Here is a 23,634-nt window from a genome sequence, read left to right on the forward strand (position 1 = left end):
ACCTTTGCAGGCTTAGTTTCGTAGTTATTATTTTGCACCATGTTCACGGCTTATTCATAATATTTTGGCGCAATTGAAATGCGCAATAATTTATTATTCCTGTGTATTTTATGAGTTTTGTAATGCGGTTTACTGATCGTTTTATTTCAAACGTGTTGAAGATACGAATACAATTTCATCGAAGCAACGGCCTATGCTTCCCACGTTTTGCCGGCCGTGTGCGTTTGAATGCCTGTGTTGACGGCCGGCTAACGGTCCAAGTACCCGATTAGTGGTGATGCGTGAAGTTTGCCTTAGTTTCAAATGTGTCCGACAAAGACGGAAGCGAGTGTGGGACGTGGATCTACGTCAAATCTGCTCAACAGCCAAGATCATGGCACGGGATCGAAGTAAGTTCGTGTTTTGTTCGTTTGGGCTAGATTATTTCCAGCGTTCAATAGGCTTGTTATTATCTGTAGATCGCTTGCTTTTACCAGTATTACTAGTTGTGCGCGAATGGTGTTATGTGAGGCTGTTTGTCTTTTTTCTACGATGCAGAAGCTGTCTACTCGCTTCAAGTCGATCAGTTGCGGCGGAACTCTTTGGGAGACGGATTGGGAGTGGGCAAAGGCGGAAGAGGAGGGGGGGTTAATTTCCTCCCTCCGCCGTATTGTTTACTGGTAAGCTAGAATGTCTGGAAGAGCGCGGTGCTCCTCCATCGCCGACGCCACTCTCCGTACTTGCGTGCTGAGAGTCGACAAAAACAGCGATTGATTGATCAAGCAAGTCCGTAGCTTCCGCCGCCCCAACCGTCTGCAGACGACTTCATTTTCGCAGTTGTGTAAAGCTCTACGCACTCGGGAGCGCGCTTCGGACGGAAATGGCTATACGCACTGCGCTAATCTCGTATAAAACGTATAGTCACTAGGAGTTGTTTAAGCGGTGGCATAGCATAGCGGTGTGAATGCAGGCGGGGGGCTGGGTTAACGAGCTCCCCAGTGATACACGCGTCGTTCGAAAAGGGTGGCCCGAGCGGCATGAGCTTTCGTACGCAAGTGGACACGGGTTCGATCCGCGGTGGGCAGACTTTTTTTTTTTGTTTCGTTTTTTCGAACATTTTGTTTTATCGAGGCATTGGGCGATATTTACATATCTTTTTTGCGATGAACACTAAAGATTTTGTTTTCGACAAAACTTCGCAGAACTAAATGGTATGGGACCCCTATCCGGCGGTGCGATCGGGGCAGCGGGGCTTGGGTTGCCGGCTGGACGCCGCGAAGCGGCGTGTACTGGTTAAGTTTTGTAATTAGCAGCCGCATACTGTCGCTGCGAAGCGGCGTGAACGCAGGCGGGGGGCTGTGTTAACGAGCTCCCCAGTGATACACGCGTCGTTCGAAAAGGGTGGCCCGAGCGGCATGAGCTTTCCGAGGAGTGCGTACAGCCGTTTGCGTCCGAAGTGCACTCCGGAGTGCGTATAGCTTTACTCTTCGCAGTTCGTACCCAGAAAAATATTGCCAAAAATTGGTGCCGCGATGAATTCACTTCATGGTGATTAATGCATAGTATACCACTTCCTATCGCGACAATTCGGGCCCGCGAAATAATTTTTGACGCTGGCATTTATTCCTCGCGAAATGTCGAGCTCTAAAGATCATTTGCTGTAAACGTGTTTCGTATGATCCAACGCACGTGTAACAAAAATTCCCACCTCCAGAAACACTCAGGCTGCTTTAAATGGTGAAGCATTTATTCTCTTCCTACTGGTGTCTTTTTAAGAGCTTTCATGTATTAATTACAAGCTTCTAGGGAAATGTACATGCATGTCCTCAATTAAGGTAGTGTCTCGCCAGTTTTTGGTATTTATTTTGTTCAGTGTAAGTATATAGTGTAAGACATACCTCACCCCATCCCTGTTTTTCGTGTGGTACTGCCATGAGTGAATGGTGTAAGTTGTAATTGTTTTTAGTTGTTCCATGATTGTAGTAAGGTGGTGAGCTGGTACTAATTGAACACCTTGAAAAATAGTTTGCAAAAAGCCAAGGAGACAGGGAGAGTAACACGTAGACCTCAAGCGAGCGCAGACTGAACTCGCATAAACCAGAGAAGAGAGAAATAATGTATGCGGAAGGAGCTCGAACACAGGCCCAAATGGAACGCGCTGATTTAAGGCCCGCTCACACTCGTGCGACCTCTTAAACCTGGGTTGCAGTTCCTTAAAACTTCTTAAACCGGAGAACACACTGGCACCATCTATTGGGAAGCAGTGCAAACTCGGCGGTCCGGCATATTTTTTTTTATTTCTCGCGCATTATCCTTTCTTTCTTGTCTCGAAAAACTAATGCCAATGTTATAAACGAGCCTTTCTATGGGTATTACGCACATTTGACCTCGGAGATTCCGCAAAACCTTCGCTCTTGTGAAATGCAGTTCCGGGGTCACCGCACAGATGGCGCCACAATGCCAGAGTGTTCCGTCGTTCTAAAAACATTTAAGAAGTTTTAAGAAATCTCGTCTCTATCAGTCGTACTCGGTCGCAAGAGTGTGAACGGGCGTTCACCTGTTAGCAAGAGCAGATTAAAAAAAAAAAAGAACACATCATTTTCATGTCATTTAAGGTAACATATGGATGGCTAATACATAAAAACAGCTCAATCTGTGTCTAAAATCTATGATGGATTGTGACCTACCTATGCACTGTTTGCACTGCTCGTATATGTCATCCTTAGTAAAAACGTGAATAATTAGCAGATACCATTAAAAAGTATACAAGATAATTATTTTAGGCCTTGATTATTCGTAGTATGGGCGAATAATGTGTCTGCACATCCGTCTGTTACCTGAGCTGCCGAGGAAATCGTTTTTACAGTCTTACGCTGGACATTTGGGAATCTACTGTCAGGATTGTCGTTGCGTAGCACATTTTGAAAATTGTTCCGTAATAGATGGGATTTGAGACCCACTGACAGGAGAAATAATGAAAGCGCAAAGAATAGAGCATCTGAAAGACAACTGTGCAAGTAGTCCTTCTAAGCGCTGTCGAACAAAGAGTTCCAGTTTCTATCTAAACGATAGAGGTGAGGGAGAGTGATAAATTGTAAGAGTTTTTTTTTTTCGTTCTTTACTTTTTTCTTTTGTCTTTTCCTTTTCTCTTTTCTTGTCTTTCGGTTTTTTTTTCTTTTATTTTGTGCTATTTCTTCTGCTTATCACGATCTGGAATGTCCACCTAGACGTTGAAGAGAAGAATGAAGTAGTCGAATACACAACAGTTATACGTTCAGCGCGTGTGCTTGTCTTTCAGAGCATCTGGTGTGTGATTGTTTCCCTGCACTGTCACCGTAGAATATGCAAAAATGAATAATGACATTGGCACATTTGTCGTGCCAAAGCCTGTCAAAATTTTTGCGAACTCTGATCTCCACGAGATCACAATACCATCGTTTCTGTTGTAGTGGCACGGCAGAGTCTATACTTGTTTTGCTCCAGTCTCTGTAAGGGGGACGCTGTAATCCGATTCTACTCAATTATTGTGTAGTAGATAGCACTATATTTGCAGAGCTAGTCTTCGGTTTTTGTAGTTCCATCGAAATATATTTGAGCTCTAATTTACTTGTTATTTAGCATGTAAATTTACAAGCTTATCTAGATTGAAGGCAGCAAATATCTTGACAGCACTCATGCTACGTGTTTGAAGTATATTGTGTTAACATAATTGACCCAACCTTTGATTTTTATTTGTCAGTGCCTCAAGGAAAGCAAGGAAAAGGAGTGGATCGCCGCCCCTGCCCGTTTCGATCTGGATGAGCATCGTACCGGCGTGCGGTTGGGTATCACTACTGCGTGGTGCGCGTTAAAGACCCCAGGCTAGCAGTTGTACCGCGCTGGCTAAATGATTCTACAGCTGAGACAGCAGACGCCCACTGAGGCAAGCAAACTTACGACTGTATAAATATACACACAATTTTTTTTTTTTTAGGAGTGGGATTATGTGGAGAAGCTATTGGGTTTTTCTATGGGTACCAAGCAGTCCGAAGTAAGGTCAGAATGGAAAAAGGACCACCAAGTTCCGCCTGGTCCCAAACAGCCACAATAATGAACACGGAGTTCAGAAGAATAGTAATACGAAGGACTTACGCAGGCAGCCAAACTTTTTGAGTTCGCAATGACATTTGATTATGATCACAAATATTCCTGCTTTGCTCAAGGTGGCCTAGTTTGCACACCATATTGGTGATCTTTAGCGCAGTAGAAATATTTTTTTATCAGAATTAAACGTCATTGTTAACTGAAAAAATGTGGCTGTCTGTGTAAGTCCTTCGTGTTTTTATTCTTTTTACTTCTGTGTTCATTATTTCATTTTTTTTCATGATTTAGTCCTTTTGTTTTTGTTTGTTATATGTTCATTATTTTATTTTTTATTTTTATGAGGTTTTAGTTAAAGATATGATGCCCTCGTCATTTCTTGGTCCGGGAAACAGTGGTGACCTCCTCGTGTTCAAGGAGCAGTAATGACCTTTTCATCTTGTATTGCTTCCGTGGCAAACAACGGTGTCTGTGTGCATGTGTGACGATTAACGACACGGGAAGATTTGGCGACCGAACGGAAAAACAAGGCCAGCGAGGAGCGACTGGGGGCTTTGAACATCACACGGTGCGAGGAAGAACTTCAACGACGAGGCTAGCAAGCTAGCCCTTGTCAAAACTGCTGTGCCCGACCGGAGAGTTGAATCAGGACTGTGACTCTGTGAGTCACAGTCCTGATTCAGTCCTGACTTTGAAACTTTCGTATAGTTTACAGTTTAATTGTTGCCTTCCGTTTGTTTTATTTTAATAGGTGTCTTTGTGCTATTACATTTTAGTCTATTTTAATGTTTGTCCGTGCTATATTACAGTTTTGTTTCTTATAATTTTTTCTTGAATGGCGGAAGTACTTGTTTAGAGTTTTGGCACTTTTATAAATAAAACTTTTTTTGCAAACCATATTCTCGGTCTGCTCCCTCAACAACCAATCCCGCCAAAGGGCTGTTTACTTTCTGACGTCAAATGGTATGTTACAATGTTTCCGAGCTAGCGATCGCCTGCATTCTATAATTGTAGCATACATATTTGTCGGAATGACAAATTCCGAACCAGACCAATAAGGATTGGTCAGTGGCCTATTCTGTAGATATATCTATACGTAAACACACGTTTGGCAGTGTGGCATAGCAGTAAAATGTATATTATGTGGATATTCATAGAAATGCATTATATGATCCCATGTCTGGACCTGGAAAATAGGGTACCTGCCCCATGAAAATAATTTTCATGTGATTCTGAAGGAGCATCGCATGAAAATTGCTATATATCGGGTGGATACCCTATTTGCCAGGCCCCAACACGGAATCATATAAAGCAGTCCATATATTGCATATATGGAATTGCGCAGATATGGGTATATAAGGAATTGGGCAGATATGGGTATATAAGGAATTGGGCAGATATAGGCATATAATGAATTGGGCAGATATGGCTTTATCAGTCCAGATATGGCCTGACTGCATATCTGGCCATATCTGCCCAATTCCATATATATCCATATCTGTATTTTTAATATAAGTCCAGATATGACATTTCTGTAAGGGGAAGTCTTTCCGCTAAACATTAGCCGAGAAATATTTTCGCAAACTTTATGAAGAATTTTTTCGCTAAATCTAGCGGGGAAACTTTTCCGCTAGATTTGGCGGAGAATATTTCCGCTAAACTTACTGGGGAAGTTTTTCGACTAAATTTAGCGGGAAATTTAGCGAAAATGACCCGCGAAATGGGAGGGGAGCAGGAGAAGAGGAGGGGATGGTACGGAGGGGGAGGGGGAGCATACCCTCCTCTTCTACTCCTGAAGAGCTGCGCTCTAATTCGGCATTACAGAGAGTTGTAAACGTCTTTAATTATTTTACTGTGTGTCACTCTCTCTGGGTCAGATTTGCCAGAACTTTTAGAAGTGTAAGAACGGTGTGTGCGTAGTCTTGACAGATGCACGAAGTGACCGTCTCCTGAACGCCAATTCCTTACTTCAATGTCTCTGAAAGCTGTCTGCCAGCTGTGAACCGTTGAAAAAAGGGGCTTTATTCTGGGTCATTCTCAGAGTTCGGACGACGACGACGAGCTCTGGTGAGGACAAGTTCTTTCAAACTATCACAACTTTACCCGGCATTTGCGGTTGCCCTGTATTTTTGTGAACATTAAACCTTATATTTCACGCACTTGACTTATAAGTGCATTTATTTCTAAGCAATCGTTATACGCTGGCGCTGGAGTAACAGGACACATTAAACATTTAACCAGGCCTGTGTCGGAAGGCTATGTTTGTGAATACTTATGCCGACCCGTCTAAAAATCTTTTAGAACCCCCTGGCCAAGAGCTTCTGACAGGCAGGAAAAATGATCTTCCTACAAGTTAGGCCCATGAACAAGTGTCAATAGAACAAGGCTTAGAGAACGCTGTACTCTTAACTGGCACTCTGTCAGAAGACATTCAACACCGACGAAGGATCAAAATATCACACATTTATCTTAAACAACGAGTCATTCCTCACAAAAGGGTGACGGAAATGCAATCAACCAGGTGACAATTCTTCAAGATACAACACCGTCTTCCCGTCCACATTCTTTATGCCTTGCATTGGTCGGAGATAGAGCAAACTTCACACCAAAAGATGCCACACAACAGCTGGCAAACCTAAACAGCCTTCGCTTGACAAATTTATTTTGAACACTACAGCATCCTGCGTTCTGGAGATGAAAATAAACAAGACGCAAAAGATTACCGTAGTGGACACACATCTGAATTCAGTATGCCGTTAAGAAATTATCAAAGTATCATCATCAGTAGTCAGCACGGGTTCACGTCTCTCACACGCTTACAGCCGTTCTCTCTTGTCTCAACTCGAGTGTCCATATCACCCACTGCTTGTTCAATGCTTCTCTGTACACAAGGTTTGTCTAATTTCCCGGATGCAGAGTACACTCGGGAACCCCACCGGCCTCAACTGGAACGTCCTCTAATATTCTCATTTTTAAAAATGCGGCTTGGGAGTCTGAAGCAATTTTGGCAGCACTCCCCTGCCTGCTCATAGCTAGGAGTTTATTTTTCGTCAAGTTTGGAGGCTGTTTTTCGGAATTAGTTTTTATCGGGAAATTCGGAGTTTATAGGAGTTTATTTCTTTTTGATTAAAAAATCTTCAAAATTCGGAGCTTATATCGCAGTGTTTCATATGAAAAAGAAATAAATATTATCCGGGTGTAAACGTATGCTAAATAAAGAAAAATAAAACGCGCTTATATCAATTAATATTATATTTATTCAGCTGGGATTTCGAACTTTCGTACTTCTTACGCTGCTAAATTCGACGCTTGTAGAACTTTCGAGCTTGATGGACTAAAAACTTTGATGATCTTTGCACTTTCGAACTCCTTGCACTAAAAAGTTCGCAGCTTTTCGAACTTTCGACCTTCCTATGCTATGGATTCAATATTTTCGAACTTTCGAACTTATTTTTCTTGATAATTCGAAAATTTTAGAATTTCGAATCACGAAAATTTGTAAGTTTTACGAACTTCGAAAGACCGGCGGGCGGTTTCATTTGTATTCAACCAGTGAAGTAAATTCGTAATATTTTTTTCTATATTTTATATACGGGGCCGCGTTTTTTGCGAAAAACAATGCCGTTTATTTCAATGTTATGGCATGCTTAGTCTTAAAGAAATAAATTCCCGAATGAGCGAAGAAGGACGACGGGTTTGTGACAATAGTCCTCTGTGCCGTATTTGAAGCGCGCTTTAGCCGAAGCTATATTTATGGTAGACATGTTAAACTTTTTTTAAGTATGATCTATATATAGCCTGGATAAGTGTCGCCTTAAGATATGATTATTGTTATTCAAGGTAAGTTTCGAAGAAATGTCCAAACATGTATCTGCGGGCAATTATGCCCTAAACTTGGTAATTGCTTTCCGTCTGGAGTGTTTGAGGTATCGCATTTAAATCAACACCACAAACGGTACATATAATTGCCATCTGCAGAATACAAAATAATGCAGTTAAATGCTAGAGTCATTATCTGGGTTCCCAGAGTAACGCATTCATTTTCGTTTTGCCGCCAACATACTCACTCTAGCCAATCATGTTTTGGGTTTGTCAGCATCATTGGACGGTAGCAATCACGTGACACAAGCTCAGCTAGACTCACCTCCATCAGCGTTTAAAGTGACTGCAATCGCCACCAACTTGGGTCCCGCAAACAACTGCACATCAAACACGCGTTTACGCGCCGACTTTCCCACGCGGTTACCGACGTCAAAAACAAAAACAAGGAGGTTGTGTACCTAGCGGCACAGTGCTCGCTTGTCGCGCTTTTGGGTGCAGCAGCAGGTCGGACGATGGAAAGAGACTTTTCCGGATCCCGTTGGGAAAGAACGCAACTGCAAGTCGGAGGAAGAAGGCTTGGCTGGCCATAGTAAAACGGAAAGATTTCGAGCCCACTGCAGCAAGCAAGCTTTGTGGGGTGAGTGCCGATTACAGCTGGTTCATTCCGCGCGTGGATTGAAACAGCTCCTTCAACGCGCTCGAATGCATGTCATAATGCCTTCATCCCCCCGTAGACACGTGGACCAGGCACGTAGCCAGGGGGGTGGCCCGTGGGGCCCGGCCTTCCCCTACCTCCCCGAAATCTTCCATTTTGCTGGGACCTCCTCTCCCCCTCCTCCTCATACAGCATTTTGTCATGAGCGGGCCCCCCAGAAACAAATTCTGGCTACGTGCCTGGCGTGGACCCAAGATGGCGGTGCCATGGTTCCGGTTTCAGCGCCGCGCCGGGGTTCTAGAACAAAGTTTCGGAGTTATGTTGCTCTGGGAACCCATACAGTGCATCTAGCATTTGCCATGCGAGTTTTTCAACTCGTTCTAGTAACCGCCCTGTTGGAAAATCTCGATGATGGAAAGACGACGGAAAAGGCTCATACAAGCGTAACCGTAATATGGGACATCCTATACAAGCGAAAAAGGCGGCTCCAGTATAGTGGAATAAGGCGGAACGATACAGGTAAGCGGAACCATACAAGCGTGTCGTATTATGGGACATCCTATACCAGCGTAGTGGATATAGGCGGAACCATGTAGGCGGACGGAACCATACATGCATAACGTAATATGGCACATCCTATACCAGCAAAAAGGCGATACCAGCATGGTGGAGCCATATGGCTCCAGCGTGTTGGTTTCGCCTTTTCACTGTTGTACAGGGCGATTTAGTTTTAAGCTTTACATATATGTTTAGAAAGGTCGTGAAAGCTATATTAATGCGGTTTGTGCAGGCGAGTTATACGGCCAGGCGTACGTAGTATAGGGACCTAGTCGTAACGATCAGTCAGATAATTAAATACAATTTGTTAATCAACTTTTTAATTAGTGAAAATGAAAATATGGTTTCAATTAGAAACTTGCTGAGTCATTGAAAACCACAAAATCAAGTTTTTTTTAGAAGGATACAATTCAGGGGTAGCGTTTTATGCATTCTGTAAAAAGCTTTATTTGGACGAGTTTCTAGGTTTCAGTTTCTTATCAGAGCTCATCTCTGCGCCCACGGTCCTGTTCCCCAGGGGCATAGACACGCAACACACATGCGCCTTGCTTCCCTTCATCATACGAGGGAGGCGAGGGGGCGGCTTCGCACTGCGGTCACCGGGCAGCTGGACCGCAGGTGCAAAGATGCGCTCTGGTAAGAAACCGAAGTCTGGAAATGCGTCCAAATCGACCATTTTTTTATAACGCCATAAAATGCTACTCGTCTTATATCTTTACAAAGAAAATTAATTTAGTGTGTTTTGATGATGCTTAGCAGGTTTCTAATTGGAACCATGGGTCTATTTTCACTGATCAAAAATTTCAGGAACATACTATACTTAGAGAGAGGCTGAAGCAGTTTTGTATTTGAGAAAACACTTTTAAATCTTCTTCATTCGACCTCCAGAATCTCAAATATCAAAATTATTTGCTAATTTAATTAATCAAGGCTGCATAGTCATTTTTAAAGCGATGTGAAAGCACCTCCCTAGAGAGCGACGTCACAACAGCAGCTTTCAAAATCTTTGTTCACGCATCTTCAGCGCCTATCAAAGCTATGCACGCACATGCTATTTTTTAAAAAGGCAGAAAAATGTGTCACGACTGGAGCCAGTGCCGGAGAATATACCTAGAAAACTTGCGATTGGACGCGCGGCCCTTAAGCGACACACGCTTGGCGGCCGAAAGGTCTTCTTACGATGTCACTGTTGGTTGGATGTTTTTTGTGTTTTCTCACGTTTAGTTATATCTTTGAGGAAAACGAACAAGATATTCAGATTCGCGGGATAAAACTACGCTAGAATGAACCTCCATCTAGTTTTCTGAAAGAAGTCTGGCACATCTCTGTAATAAGCCGACGGATCATTACAAATTAGCCTTTTATACTATGCCGCCCTGGCCATATAACTCACGTGCACAGACCGCGTAAATGTAGCTTTTACGGCTTTTTTAAAAAAAATCTGTAAAACATAGAAAAAAAACTCTGTAGAATGTCCCCCAATACGATACGATTGTATGGTTCCTTCCCCGCTTGCATTGTTCAAGAAAGACTTGTGGACATCCAGCGTTTCATTGGAATGCTGGATGTCAGCGAGTCTCTACATCAGTGAGTGGTTTCAAACAAGCATGGTGTTTGCACACCAGTAAGCTCTTATCCGAGGCTCACCAGGACCACTAAGAGCAGAGGCGAAATGTCGTGACCTGGTAAATTTGGTTGCAGGTATTTATTTTTACAAGAACTGCATGCAGCAAAGCTTAACTTTGCTTAAAAGAAGATTATTAAAAATTCAATACTGAACAATGGTGTCCCTTGAGCTGTCAGACCAAACTCCCACTCTTGCCACTCAGGAGTTCCTAACTTGTGCGTAGAGGATCAGCACAACCCAGATTTGTGCTGCGAGCGCACCTGCAATATAAAAGTTGAATAAACATGAGATGAAATATGAGACGTTTACAATTCTCTGTAACGTGAAATTAGAGCACAGATCTTGAAGAGCAGGATGGGAAGGTATGCCCCTCCTCCCCCTCCCCTCCTCCTCTTCTGCTCCCTCCCATTTAGCAGGAAACTTCCCTGAATTTAGCGGGAAAATTTCCCCACTAAATTTAGCTGGTTAAGTTTCCCACTAAATTTAGCGCAGAAATTGATGTCACATGACCTCAACACAAATGCAGTTTTTCCGCTAAAAGTAGCAGGGAAAATGACGTCGCATGACCGTGTCACGTCAGCCATAAAAAAAATTCAGTTTCTCAGCTAGACTTAGCGGAAATATTAACGTCACATGACCACAACATTAATTCAATTTCCTGCCAAGTTTAGCAGGGTGGTTACGCCGACAGCGACGCCGCGAAACGCGGAAACGGGTGCTAAGAGCTGCGCTAAAAACTAAATGCATCAGGTGAAATAAAGTGAACATTAGAGATACTGTAAGAAAAAGAAGAGAATCTAAGATACCGTTCTCAGATCCTTCCTTTTGTCCGTTCTCAAATGTTTTGATTTCAAGAAATGTTTATCTCTTTATTCATACCCAGAGAACCCCTCCCAGTTTCAGCATGAATGCAATAAATCAATGCAGACTAGACCTTGTAAACTATAATCCACATGAAAATTAATGTTTGCCACATAGTCATGTATGAGTCAGTGGCTCAGATCTCTAAATACATTTGTATTGAGGAACATTCTTGAATAAAACTTCTGGGCTTCGAATTCAACAGTTTGTACTTCCATAAGGAACACTGTATGGCACTGATTTTTTTTTTTGTGACACATCAGAAACAGCACAGCACTGTCATCCTCGCATACCTAACAAGAATTTGTATTTTTTTTTTAGCATGGCATGTGCTATTCTAATGCCCATACAGCATCCTTTAACAAAATTTCCTTTGTAGAGCTTTTTATTGGTTCTTATTTAGCTCGCACGACAGATTCGGTACCTTGAATTCTCACTCGGCATCAACAGTTTTATATATTAATGTAATAGCGAAAGACAAGATGTATGGACTTGAGTACGGCTCAGCAAGCACAGATGTTGAGAAAAGTACTGAAGAAAACTCAGATGTCAAAATAAAAATAAGCTGGAATGTGGATACAATTATGGACATGGTCATGAATACAGTTAGCAGATTCAATATGAAGAATATGTGTTAGACGCACGCTCAAAGAAACCTGTTGCATCTATATTCATTCAAATTACTTTGCAGAACCCAGCGCTGCAGTCTCAGGTGGGAGTTCGCTGAATGAGTCTACTGAAAATGAGTGTAGACGGAAAAAGCAGTTTGATCTGCGATAATGAACATTACATAAGTGACATGTCATTATTACTGTTACAGTGCCGAATGTTCCAAACTGTCAGTCGCATCATTCTGTGAGTTCCCTCCGTACATTACAGGGTTTGGCTCTCTCGAATGCTTTGCGAGAAAAATGATGAACTGGAAATATCTAGAGTAGTTCTAGAAAAACTATTTCCAGAATCTTATCTCAGCATCGCAAAGAATATAAAAAGTTTCTAAAGACAAGGTTAGTGCAGGAGTTGAATAAACTAAATACTTTGTTTTTCGAAACCATCTTGCCGTAGTAAACGTATGAAGTTCCCCTAGGTAGAGCTAGTCATTACGGATGATTGTGCCCATTGCGTACCATAAAAATTGAATTTGCGACCTACAATATTTACAAACTCAATTAACTCTGAATAAGTGGACCACTTGGCATTAAAGATTGGCCTCACCATGACTGTCTGCCAACATCTACATAATAATTTCCATGAACCTATGTATTTCAAGAAAATATTTGGTGCGAGCTGCTTAAAACACAATAGCACTTTTTAGCAAGTGCTGATTGTTGGGCAAGTTGGTACGGTACGTTAGAAAACATGATTGTGCTTTGAAGACGGGGACATAGGAAGGACAGACACCACAGAGTGCTAACTTTCAACTGATTTAATTCAAGAACCTCGGCGTAGAAACACACTGCGTCACCGCACCACATCTCAACCAATCCGTGGCCCTGCCACGGACCGCAAGTACGCCAACTCCTTATCCGCCAAGTCAATTAACGCCACACTGACACAACACGTGCCGGAACTATTTATAGCATCAGCCTCCATAATCTCTCTAACAGTCATATCTTTGTGCCTAGCAAGAACAGTAGACTGAGCAAATAATGGTTTGCACTCGCAGTCATGATCTGTCGTGTCACTGTCATGACTGCGGGTGCAAACCATTATTTGTTTCGTCTATTGTTCTTGAGAGGCACAAAGATATGACTGTTAGCGAGATTATGGAGGCTGACACTATAAATAGTTCCGGCACAAGTTGTGTCAGTGTGGCGTCAATTGACTTGGCGGATAAGGATTTGGCGTACTTGCGGTCCGTGGCAGGGCCACGGATTGGTTGAGATGTGGTGCGGTGACACAGTCCGTTTCTACGCTGAGGTTCTTGAATTAAATCAGTTGAAAGTTAGCGCTCTGTTGTGTCTGTTTTTCCTATGTCCCCGTCTTCCAAGCGCAATCATATTTTCTACCGCACTTTTTAACACTAATAGAAAGCCTGTAGTGGGCCACAACTTAAGCAGTTTTCACTTCATTATAAAGAGCAATTACACATATGTGAACCATGAATATAGGCCTGCACTGAATTTTTTTCTTAAGCTGAACGTGCTATGCTCTGTTTACTATATAAATCTTTGCAGAGCTGACAATGTGCAAGTTCCTGTTTTTTTATATTTCACATGTCCCGACTGGTGAGTGTGGTAGGGACATAAGATTGATGACACCAACGAAACACAATGATTATTTTAAGAATTTGTTTGGGTATAGCACGAGCAAGGCGATCTGCGGGAAGTTATTTCTGTGACACCGTCGAACCTACATCCGCGGGCTTTAAGTTCACATGTTAATCATGTCTGCAGACTCCTTTTTGTAATTGGAATTTCATCCAACCCAAGATTTGAATATGTTTTTTTTTCATTTTAGGCTTAGTAGTGCTTTTGCTGTTCTATTAATAGGTAAGAAAAATGCTTATTTCAAGTGGCATACCCAACACCTGGTGGCACGAGGACTCCCCTGTCGTGACGCAGACCGAAAGTCACAGCCAGGGAGATACTGCGATGCTCTTGTTGCTGGGATTACCTCCCCCATGGTCCTGCCCAGACCACAGAAAAAGATTGAGTCCAAGCTTGTGGCCACTAGGATCTCCAGATCTTGAGGCACCCAAGTAGCTGAAAATAAAAACAAATCACAATCAAGTACTTGGCAGAGCTACATTAGAATGGCTAGCATATTCTTTCGTGATCAGCACATAGATCCTCTTATTTTAGTCATAGTCACCCCCCAGGACAAAGCTACGTAGGCGTTAAAATGATGGGTACCGAATTTAGGTGAATGATCAAATGCATTCATTTAACCCCCTTTCGCCCCAACCTGAGACTTCTGTCAAATATTCACATTCAACTGTAAAGACAACAAATAAAACTACTACTGCAACGCAAAGCCGTATAGTGGGAGTTTAGCCAGCGGGTGTGGCAACGAAGGCGCCGGAGAGGAGGAAAGGGAGGAGAACGCCGAAGGAGGGAGAGAGACGGCAGCAGGGAAACAAAGAGGAGACCACCACCATTTTGACGCAAAGCTGTCTGCACGGAGCACTGTTGAGGCTACGTGTCGTCTGCTACGGGCTTATTTATTTTTTTTGCCTAAATAAAAGTGCGTTCAAACATGGAGGAACTTCTTTCTTTGGGTTTTTAAGCCACCGAGGAATAACACTATATCATTTTATTACCAGAGCCTGCCAAATAAAAGGAAAGAACCGAAATTTGAATATCGATCCCATGCCGGGCGAATGAATGAAAATGGCGGCCCTCCCCGCTCAGCTGGGAGCAGCCTAGAGTTCACGCGCATGCGCTCACGCCTCTTGCTCTGTGCCGCGGGCTGATCAGCTCACTCGGAAGGGAGACGTTACGGCAGCGAAATCATAGACTGCCAGACTCTCCCCATATATGGCTCTGCTGCAATGGAAAGATTTTCCTACCCTCGTGCTCAGCGAGTGTCGACTGTGGATACAACTCCGGTTCATACACTCGCTGAACATGAGGGTAGAGTGTACCAGCAGAGGGCAGGTGTCTGTATACAAAGAGTTTAGTTGGCACACCAAGAGGCTAACGAATAAGAATGGGTACCACTCTGATCAAAATGCCAAAAAAGCGTGGATCTCGGCTTGACACTAACAGCGGCACACAGTATCTATTTTAGTGACAAAGGGGTACTAAATCATTATTTTCAGCTTCCTAACTAAACTAAATATTCTTCCCGGCTTGCTTTTTAGGAAAATCTCAAAATTTACAAGAACTACTAAGACAACGTCTAAAAAAAAGCAATGGCAAAACCAGCAATCGAATTCGCCTGCTCTCCAGTAGCACGACATCTATGGCAGGCAGACCTGCAGAATGAGCAAGCAGTTTAAGAAACAGAGATGTCCTATGTATAATTTTTTTTTATGCTGCAAAGCAAGCACTGGAAGGAGGTTTCCAACATTAACGAAATTTCTTGCAATCAGTTGAGAACAAATTAGAGCAGTGAACTTGTCCTTGCTTCTGGCATAACGTTTTAGTGTTGCCCATGGAAACTCACATAAATTTGAAAATAAAAACAAAAAAGACTAACCTTCATAAAAAAATCTAACTTTGGCAAAGAAAAGTTACCTTGGAAAAAATATGTACAATACAGTTGTACAGCGTGCATTTGTGTGCTTAACCAATTTTGAGGCAAATCGGCGACAATGAAAAGAAGACGTTTGAGTACAATTAAGGGAAAGACAGAAAGGATGCATACCTACAACAAAAACATTTAGAACGACCACGGGCAGGAAACTCTGGTGAGGCTCTCGGAGTGACTCCCTCATATGGGCCTGCGCAGACCACAGAACAAGATCGGTCAGAGCTTGCAGCCATAAGGTGCTTCATACCATGAAGTTACAGAAGCGGGTGCAATTGGAAGCAAAGTGCATTTCATTTCTCTGAAAAACGAAGAGTTTAATAGGTAGCTTGCATTCATAAGGTGATACAGTCATGCATGCACAGACTTTTCAATGCAGCGCTATATCACCAACTTGTTAACCATGCCGGGCAACACTAAAAACTGAGAGCATTATTTTAAACTATCTCAGCTTAAAGTTAACCACGACAGAAGCTTCAAGCCATCCTTGCAAATTCAGTGCACAAAGCAAGCCATGTGACCTTCTAGTTGGACGCCATGGTACGTCGAGCTTATAATCATGCGTCATGCTGTTTTTGCTGCAAAGGCTTGTAGTTTCAAAAGTGGTCCAGCTTAAAGAGACTAAAAGTATAGACGTTTATGAGTGGGGCCCTCATTTAGTCTGCAGCTACATTGCGAAATAGGACGTTCCAACCGGGATGTTTGCTGCCTGCAACCACACGACCAGCTTGTGCCCAGCGATTGTTCGAGCTGAATACATGTCCTCGACAGTGCCATTATTTGACAAGCATTTCTATGACTGTTAAACATGACTGACTTACAGAGAGACTCCACCTCAACGACTAATGACTTGGGATACCTAACTGAATACTGATATATCAACTAAATGCAAAACAATTACCTGGCAAGCATAACATTTTTCAAGAGGATGGGTCGACTCCGCATTCAGTTGAAGGAGCCGATGCGTAATAGGACAATACAAACAAAAATATGCCTTAGAATTCCTTTTGCACCCCCAAAATGATGTGTTTTTGAAGGTAAGGTACACAATGTTCTTGATTTAGAAAGTGCCTCAGCTGTACAAATGCATATGCAATAAGGGCACTTGCCAAGCCTATTCTACTCAGCTCTGTGCAGGTTAAGCTAAGTTAGAGTATAGAAGTACACGCTCACTGACACCATCAGAAAGGCAGGGAGAAGTCTCCGTTGTTCGACCTCCAGCCCGTCTGCTACCTTCGATGACGTTTCAGCGCCTCATGAGCCTGGAGCGAGCACATCTGTCCAAAGCGGGGTGAAAAGCACAAGCACGTGCTGGAGGACGCCCAGCCATTCTCTTTTTGTCATCGGCTACATTACATATTTTTAGTAAAACATATTTTTAAGTGAAGAAAAGTATTGCAAATATGCAGTCCACCTTAAAGATAACAACAGTTGCCATTCACCATTTTCCAAATAAGTGCTCCCACCTATCGGAACATCTACAAATGTGGTGAGTGAGTGGGTTCAGGACTGAGAGGCTAGAAAACGAAGCGCTCACAAGGCTTGTCTGGCCCTTTCAACCATGCGGGTACATTCGTCGCAAGTTCCTTATTTGTAGACAAAATGATTTAGAATGAGCAAATCTTGTCTACGCCCGAGGTAGAACATTGAATTGCGATTCTCCCATATTGTGCGAACCATCCTTCAACCTGCGGTACCACCTGCAAATTAACTATGTTGTGCTGCGGCACGCGTCCATGCTGCCTGCTTCAGAGGAAAACCACTGCTCGTGTTGAAGGCGACGTCCCACAATGTACAGGCAACAATGTTTAACGAACTAAAACAAAATTGATATCATTCAATAGACACAGATAGGCTTACAAGGAGTCGACACCATGATTGTTGTTGTTGGTTTTACTCTTGCATACAAACAAAAGTTACTTCCTCTTTCCTCCGATGTACAGTAAAACCCCCTTAGCTTGGTGGCCCCTATTTCTTCTCGAATCGGTCACAGAGGACATAATCGCAGCCACTGAATTCCGCAAAATTAAAGGCCGCGAAAATTAAAGGTTCGCCAACATTAAGGGGTTCACTGTTCTCTGAGTGTCACATGATGTTAACATTTCAAGGAGGCTGAAGGTATTGGTTTAAGAAAAAATTGACCTATGAAAAAAATACCCTTCTCCAGGCACGCGAGGTTCTTTTGCACTACCTATAAGGTGGCAAGTTTATTTCGGCAGAGCTTTTGGTAAAACGGAGTCACAAAAGTAGCTATACTTGGCGTCAACTAATTTGTGCTGCATTATAAAGCCAGAGTAGATTCCACAGTGCTTCAGCAGAGCACTGTTTGTTGCGAGAGCATATGTGGCTTAGTGTTGCATCCCATTTGCATGATCTAGAGAAACTAGCGCTGACAGAGTTGGAGCACTCCAAATATTAACAGCCGACTAGAAGCATCGAGAGATGCACACGTGGCTTTGAGCAAAGGTAAAAACAATATCTATACTTACGGCGGCCATACTTGCCTTTCCCAAGCACGACCACTTTTCCCTCGGTAGCACCATCCAGTAAGAAGCACCGGCAACACGCCCATGAGATGCCGCCGACTCCTGGATTGAATGACGACCCGCCTGAGGTCTTGGAAGGAGATCCGGAACATTGCTTTCGGCCAGATGTGGTATCTGGAGGGGGCAGGGACTAAAAGTAAAATTAACAAATTTATCTGAAGCGCTACATTCCTATAGGATGGCAGTATTTTTTTAGGCCAGTGATTCGCTTTAATTAAACACAAATGGTTGGTTTATATGATGAACCATCAGCCCCTATTTTTCTTAAGTGTAACGCAGTGTCTAACGTTACGTCCGACGGAACCCGAAATAAAAATTAAAGTTACGCCCAACGTAACTGTCAAGCATTCGAGTTACGTCCGACGTAACCCAAAATAAAAATTAAAGTTACCGTATTTACTCGAAAATAGGTCGAACTCTATTTGTTGGACCCACCGAGATTAAAAAAAAAAAAAATTCAAATATAGGTCGACTTTTTTTTTTATTTTTAAGAACAGGGGAAATTTTGGGCAAAAGAAAGAAACCTTTATTTACATCACTTCACAGCTTGGTAGACATCCTCGCAAATCCGCCACAATACTTCACTGACACCGCTGTAAAATGACGACAAGAAACGAAAGAAGGTGCGAAGCGACGAAAGACAAACTACAAAGACGCAAACAAAGCCGCCGTGTCGCCATGAGCAACACGCGAGCCGAGCCGCCTCAAGCAACTAACAAAAAGTAACATCTTTTTTTTTTTTTTTTTCTTTTTTTGTGCGCGTTTGCGAGGATGGAGGACAAAGTGCATGGCGCATCGCGTTCCTCTCCTTCCCCATTGCCCAGCAAGGGGAACGCTAGAGGTGCGATGGCGAAATCCAATGCCCCAAGAGGTGCGCGCGATAGCGGCATCGGCCACCGCTGTTGTTTTCGGTAGTTTAACAAAAGCCTTTGGAAACAAGAAACGGCGCAGCTCTACGGCAACGCCGGCTCGGTGACTCGATAGCTTCATGCCTCCGGTACGGTCGCAAAATTTGGTCGCGAATGTAGGTCGAAATTCTTTAGTCACGATTTCCGAAAAAAAAAATAAATAAAAGAAAAGAAAAAAAAAAGGTCGGCATATATTTGAATAAACACGGTAGTCAGCTGCGCGACGAGACACACATTGTGAAAGCGATTGGTGCGAGCGATCAAGGTGATGAGCGACGTTTTCTAGATGCCCAGGAACCGAGCGGCGCAAGCAGCGAGAGTGAGAAATCTTCGTCGCTCGGCGCCGGCACTCGTAGCTTCTCGTCGTCGCTCGTCTCGTTGATCGCTATATTGCTTACATGCTGTTCAGAAAGGTGCTCTAAGTGGTTACCATTGCATTGGGACCAGCCTCGCATCCAACCGTAACCAGTCTTGACTTTTTTTTAAGCCGCCCAGGTAGAAGTTAACATCGTACATACATCGTTTTCAAGCATGGCTCCTCGTTCATTGCTCGATTTACTTTTTCGTAAATGACAAACCGCAATGAAGCACAATTATTCTAGTTCAAAATTGTCACGAACACTTGGCACGCATGCTTACACTGTAGCGCACCTAACGTAATTTAAAAGTAGAACGAAAACGGGACGAGATTCGCTTACCGCTTCACGGAAACAGAGTCCTTCGGATCCTAGGCCTAACGGCCGAAATCGGAAGTCGCCTGCGGTCCGGCGATCGGACGAGTTGAGCCGGCCGCGCTGTGCTGACCCCGGCTGACCACGCCTGGTTGAACCATGAGAGGCGTCGTCGAGTTGAGAGCCAGAGACGCAGTAGAAACGGACCGTAAAACATCTGTCCCGTAAAACGCAGAAGGAGCCAGCGCCAAAACCGCTACGTCTGGCTGCGTCGCCATCTCCGCGACGACCGGAAGTGTGTAAACCGGGACTGGCCGGGAAGTTAGAAAAGGCGCGGCAGCGGAAGCCACTGGGCGGAAGCTTTACGTTTCGGTTTCGCTTTTCTCCGACATCGGCCACGGTCGCGGGCTGGTATGTTTGCGGCTGGTTGCGACGACGCGAGGGGCCACGAAAAGACGCCGAGTTGGCCGAGTACGAGTCACGGCCCACGATACGAGCAACGGGCCATTTGCCCCTGTCGACCGGCGATGCGGTATCCGCGGCTTAGTGTCACGATCGGTTTGTTGCCGTGCACGTTGACTCAAAGCTCGAAGTTATGCAGTTCCGTCAGTTCCGTTCCGGCACCAGCCGCACCACGTTTTCCGGTGCATCGCACGTGGAGGCCTTTCGACGCATTCAGTGAACGTAAAGATCGCGCCCGCTGTCTTCGGTGCTGTGGAAGAAGTTGGGAGACGGAAGAAGCATCAAAACCAAGGCGTTTAGGACTCCAGTCCGGGCCGCCGGTCCACTCTGAACGAGAGGCGACGTGTGTGTGCACGCTTTGAGGAAGCCTCCACGTTTCGCCGCGCCAGACCTCGCCGATCGCGACCAGACCCCGAGTCCGAGAGGCTCTTGCGCAGCCAGGAACGGCAGCGAGGTAGGAGCTGCTCGTTCTGCGCAACCATGCAGTGCTCTACAGTGATCGGAGCTCTCGGTGTCATGCGTGCTTGCACCGAAGCCGTTGTGACCCCTTCGGACGCGCAAGTCGTACTTCGCAAAGGTTTGGACGGGGCCGCCGTCACCGAGCAGCTCCGCTAAATTCCGCTTACTTATGATCGCAATAAAAGCTTGCGTTTGTTCTCGGGAAAAAAAATTGCGGGACCGCTCTCCGCGCCGCCGACGAGGTTGGCCGCCACCATGTTCTCAGCTGTTCACTCGCTCCCGCCGCGAGCGCCTTCCGATAATCCTCCCCGTTCCAAAATGCGATGCGATCTTCGTTTACATGGGCTGAATGAATGAGCACTCGCCATCTCGATCCACCTCTGTCTAGCGACTTTAATGCGATGCGCTTTGCGCATTATGCCGTTTACATGACCGCATATTGAATGCGGCAACTGGATTCAATGCGACTAAGTCGCATTCATGTAAACGCGGCTTATGTTATTTTTCGACATGTATGATGTATGTAACGATACCGGTGGTAAACGATGGACGTTTTTGTTGGAAGATGGCGGTCGTCTTTCTGCATGTATGGTTTAGTTATACCGGTGGTCTTGTGGTATAGGCGTTTCGTTGGAAAGATGGCGGTCGCCTACGTCATCGGACGCAAAATCATACCAGCCATACCGAGTCATATCGGCGAGCAAACCGGCTGCCAGTATAGACAGACCCGGAGCCATAGCGGTGCCGGTATCTCCAGTTATGGAGAACGCAAAACCAAACTAGCTGCATGTATAATAACAATAAATTATGGTGGTGTCATACCAGGACTGTACAAGCAGCAGGTTTGTTTCTTGTACGTTTTTCCAATAGGGCGGTCACACAAACATTGTGTTTTCTTTTCGGTTATTCTAAGTAGCCAGCACCTTCACCCCCAGAGCTGATATATTGTTTGGCCTTCAGCAGGTCAACTCCTTATGGCCGCCCTGTCATCACCCGTACCACAACGTGCAGCGCCGCCACCTCTGCTTCCGGCGACGGCAACATCCGGTGTCCTCCTACAAAAGGAAGGCCACAGCGGCTGTCTCGGGCATAGAGAGGCGATCTAATGGTAAGTTCCTCCGGGCGTTTGAGAGCGCGCCGGGATCAGTTGACCAGATGCGGACTGGAGCACACGATCCGAACGGGGTCGCGCCGCCTACGGATCCCCAGTGGAATATGACCACTACTCCTGGATCGGCGGATGCCTTTTCGTCATTCACCTGCCCGGGAATCTCCTTTCGGCAGCCGCCGTGGTCGTTTCGAAGACGTTTTCGCAATCGCCGCGCTAACACGTCTTCGACGCACGAGCGGCAGGAATGGCTCAGGAGCTCCTAGCAAAGATTGCCGGAATGTCGGAAGCTGCTCGCGAAACTTGACGACGCACTGTCGTCAAGCAGCAGCAGCAGTAAGGCGGACGGCAGCGGCGATTACGAATTCTTCTGAGGCGAGAGTGGCGCAGTGTTGCCACATGGTCCCACCAAAAAACCACCAAACCACTGGGAGGTATAGCCCAAATATAGCCAAAGTCATAAAAAAAATAGCCAAGACTAAAATCAATGATTTTTAAGCCTTATATTGACAATTTCTTACACTCATACAATACACGTTACAATCTGTTTCAACCCTCATATGCACCGCCTTTTGTGTACATTACGTTGCTTGTGAATTTTTTAAGAAAAGCTTCGAAAGAATAAAATTCTGTAGAAAAGTGGTCCTTCCTTCGTAGGTTTTCAGAAGTACCAAACATTGTGAAGCCCGGAAGATATGATCATAGAGTAAAAGAACAAAAACACAGAAGCAGAACAGTCAGAACACTGGATATTTCAAACTAGAACCCCAATATCTCAGTCCTTACCAATATCCCACCCTTCTCTTTTTCTTTGTGAAAAATATTAGTGTCACCCATTCATGTTCACGCTATTTTTGATTGTGTTGTTCTTTCTTGGGGTGAACAACGACTGGAAGGTAGTCAATTGTTTCGCGGTAAAACTGCGGACTTCTTATTTTTACAAACTTGGATGCCTAAAGATTCTCACAATGGGCACCAAAGCAGCATTTGGAGAGTTCAGTCTACGTCCGGGCAGAGCCATATGCGTCCGGGTTGAAGGCACGCTACCGGGCCTGTGGTAATAGTCCGATCTGTTTGGTTTGCTTCACTGCACTGTAGGGAGATCGCATGAACTCTACAAGCATTGCTTCACTGTGCATTGTGAAAACCCCGAAGTTTGTAGAAGTTTGAAGCCTTTCTCCTTCCTCTCTCTCTCTGTCTCTCGACTAGCCAAAAGAGAAACAATTTTTTTATTAAAAGTTCGAAATTTCACTAGCCAAGCTTCGGTTCTGTGTCGAACTTGAGGTTCGACAAAAGTTCGCCGCGTTCTTAGAAATAGCCCAAAATAGCCACATAGCCAACCACAAAAATTTGACGCCAACTAGAAAAAAATGTAGCCCAATTTGGCTTTATATAGCCCAATCTGGCAACACTGGAGTGGCGAGATCAGGCGAGATGCCCCGCGAGAAAGGAAGTCAGGTGTGTGCGCCGAGGGCTGGCCCGGCTGGTTTCCGGTTGAATCCGCCGAAGTCGGCGGAGCGACTTTTCTCGGATACAGATCGAGATCTGGAGTGAGAGCTATTCCAAAATGACCAGTAGAACACGTCCGTCTAGATCCCGATCGCCCAATGAAATAGGATTGCTCCAGAAAAGTCGATCTCGGCGCGCTCCAAAAGGACCAGTGATATTCGCCTTAAGTAGCCAGCACCTTCACCGCCGGAGCTG

This window comes from Ixodes scapularis, unplaced genomic scaffold (genome assembly GCF_016920785.2).
Source record: "Ixodes scapularis isolate PalLabHiFi unplaced genomic scaffold, ASM1692078v2 PGA_scaffold6__148_contigs__length_123643588, whole genome shotgun sequence".
Taxonomy (NCBI): Eukaryota; Metazoa; Arthropoda; class Arachnida; order Ixodida; family Ixodidae; genus Ixodes; species Ixodes scapularis.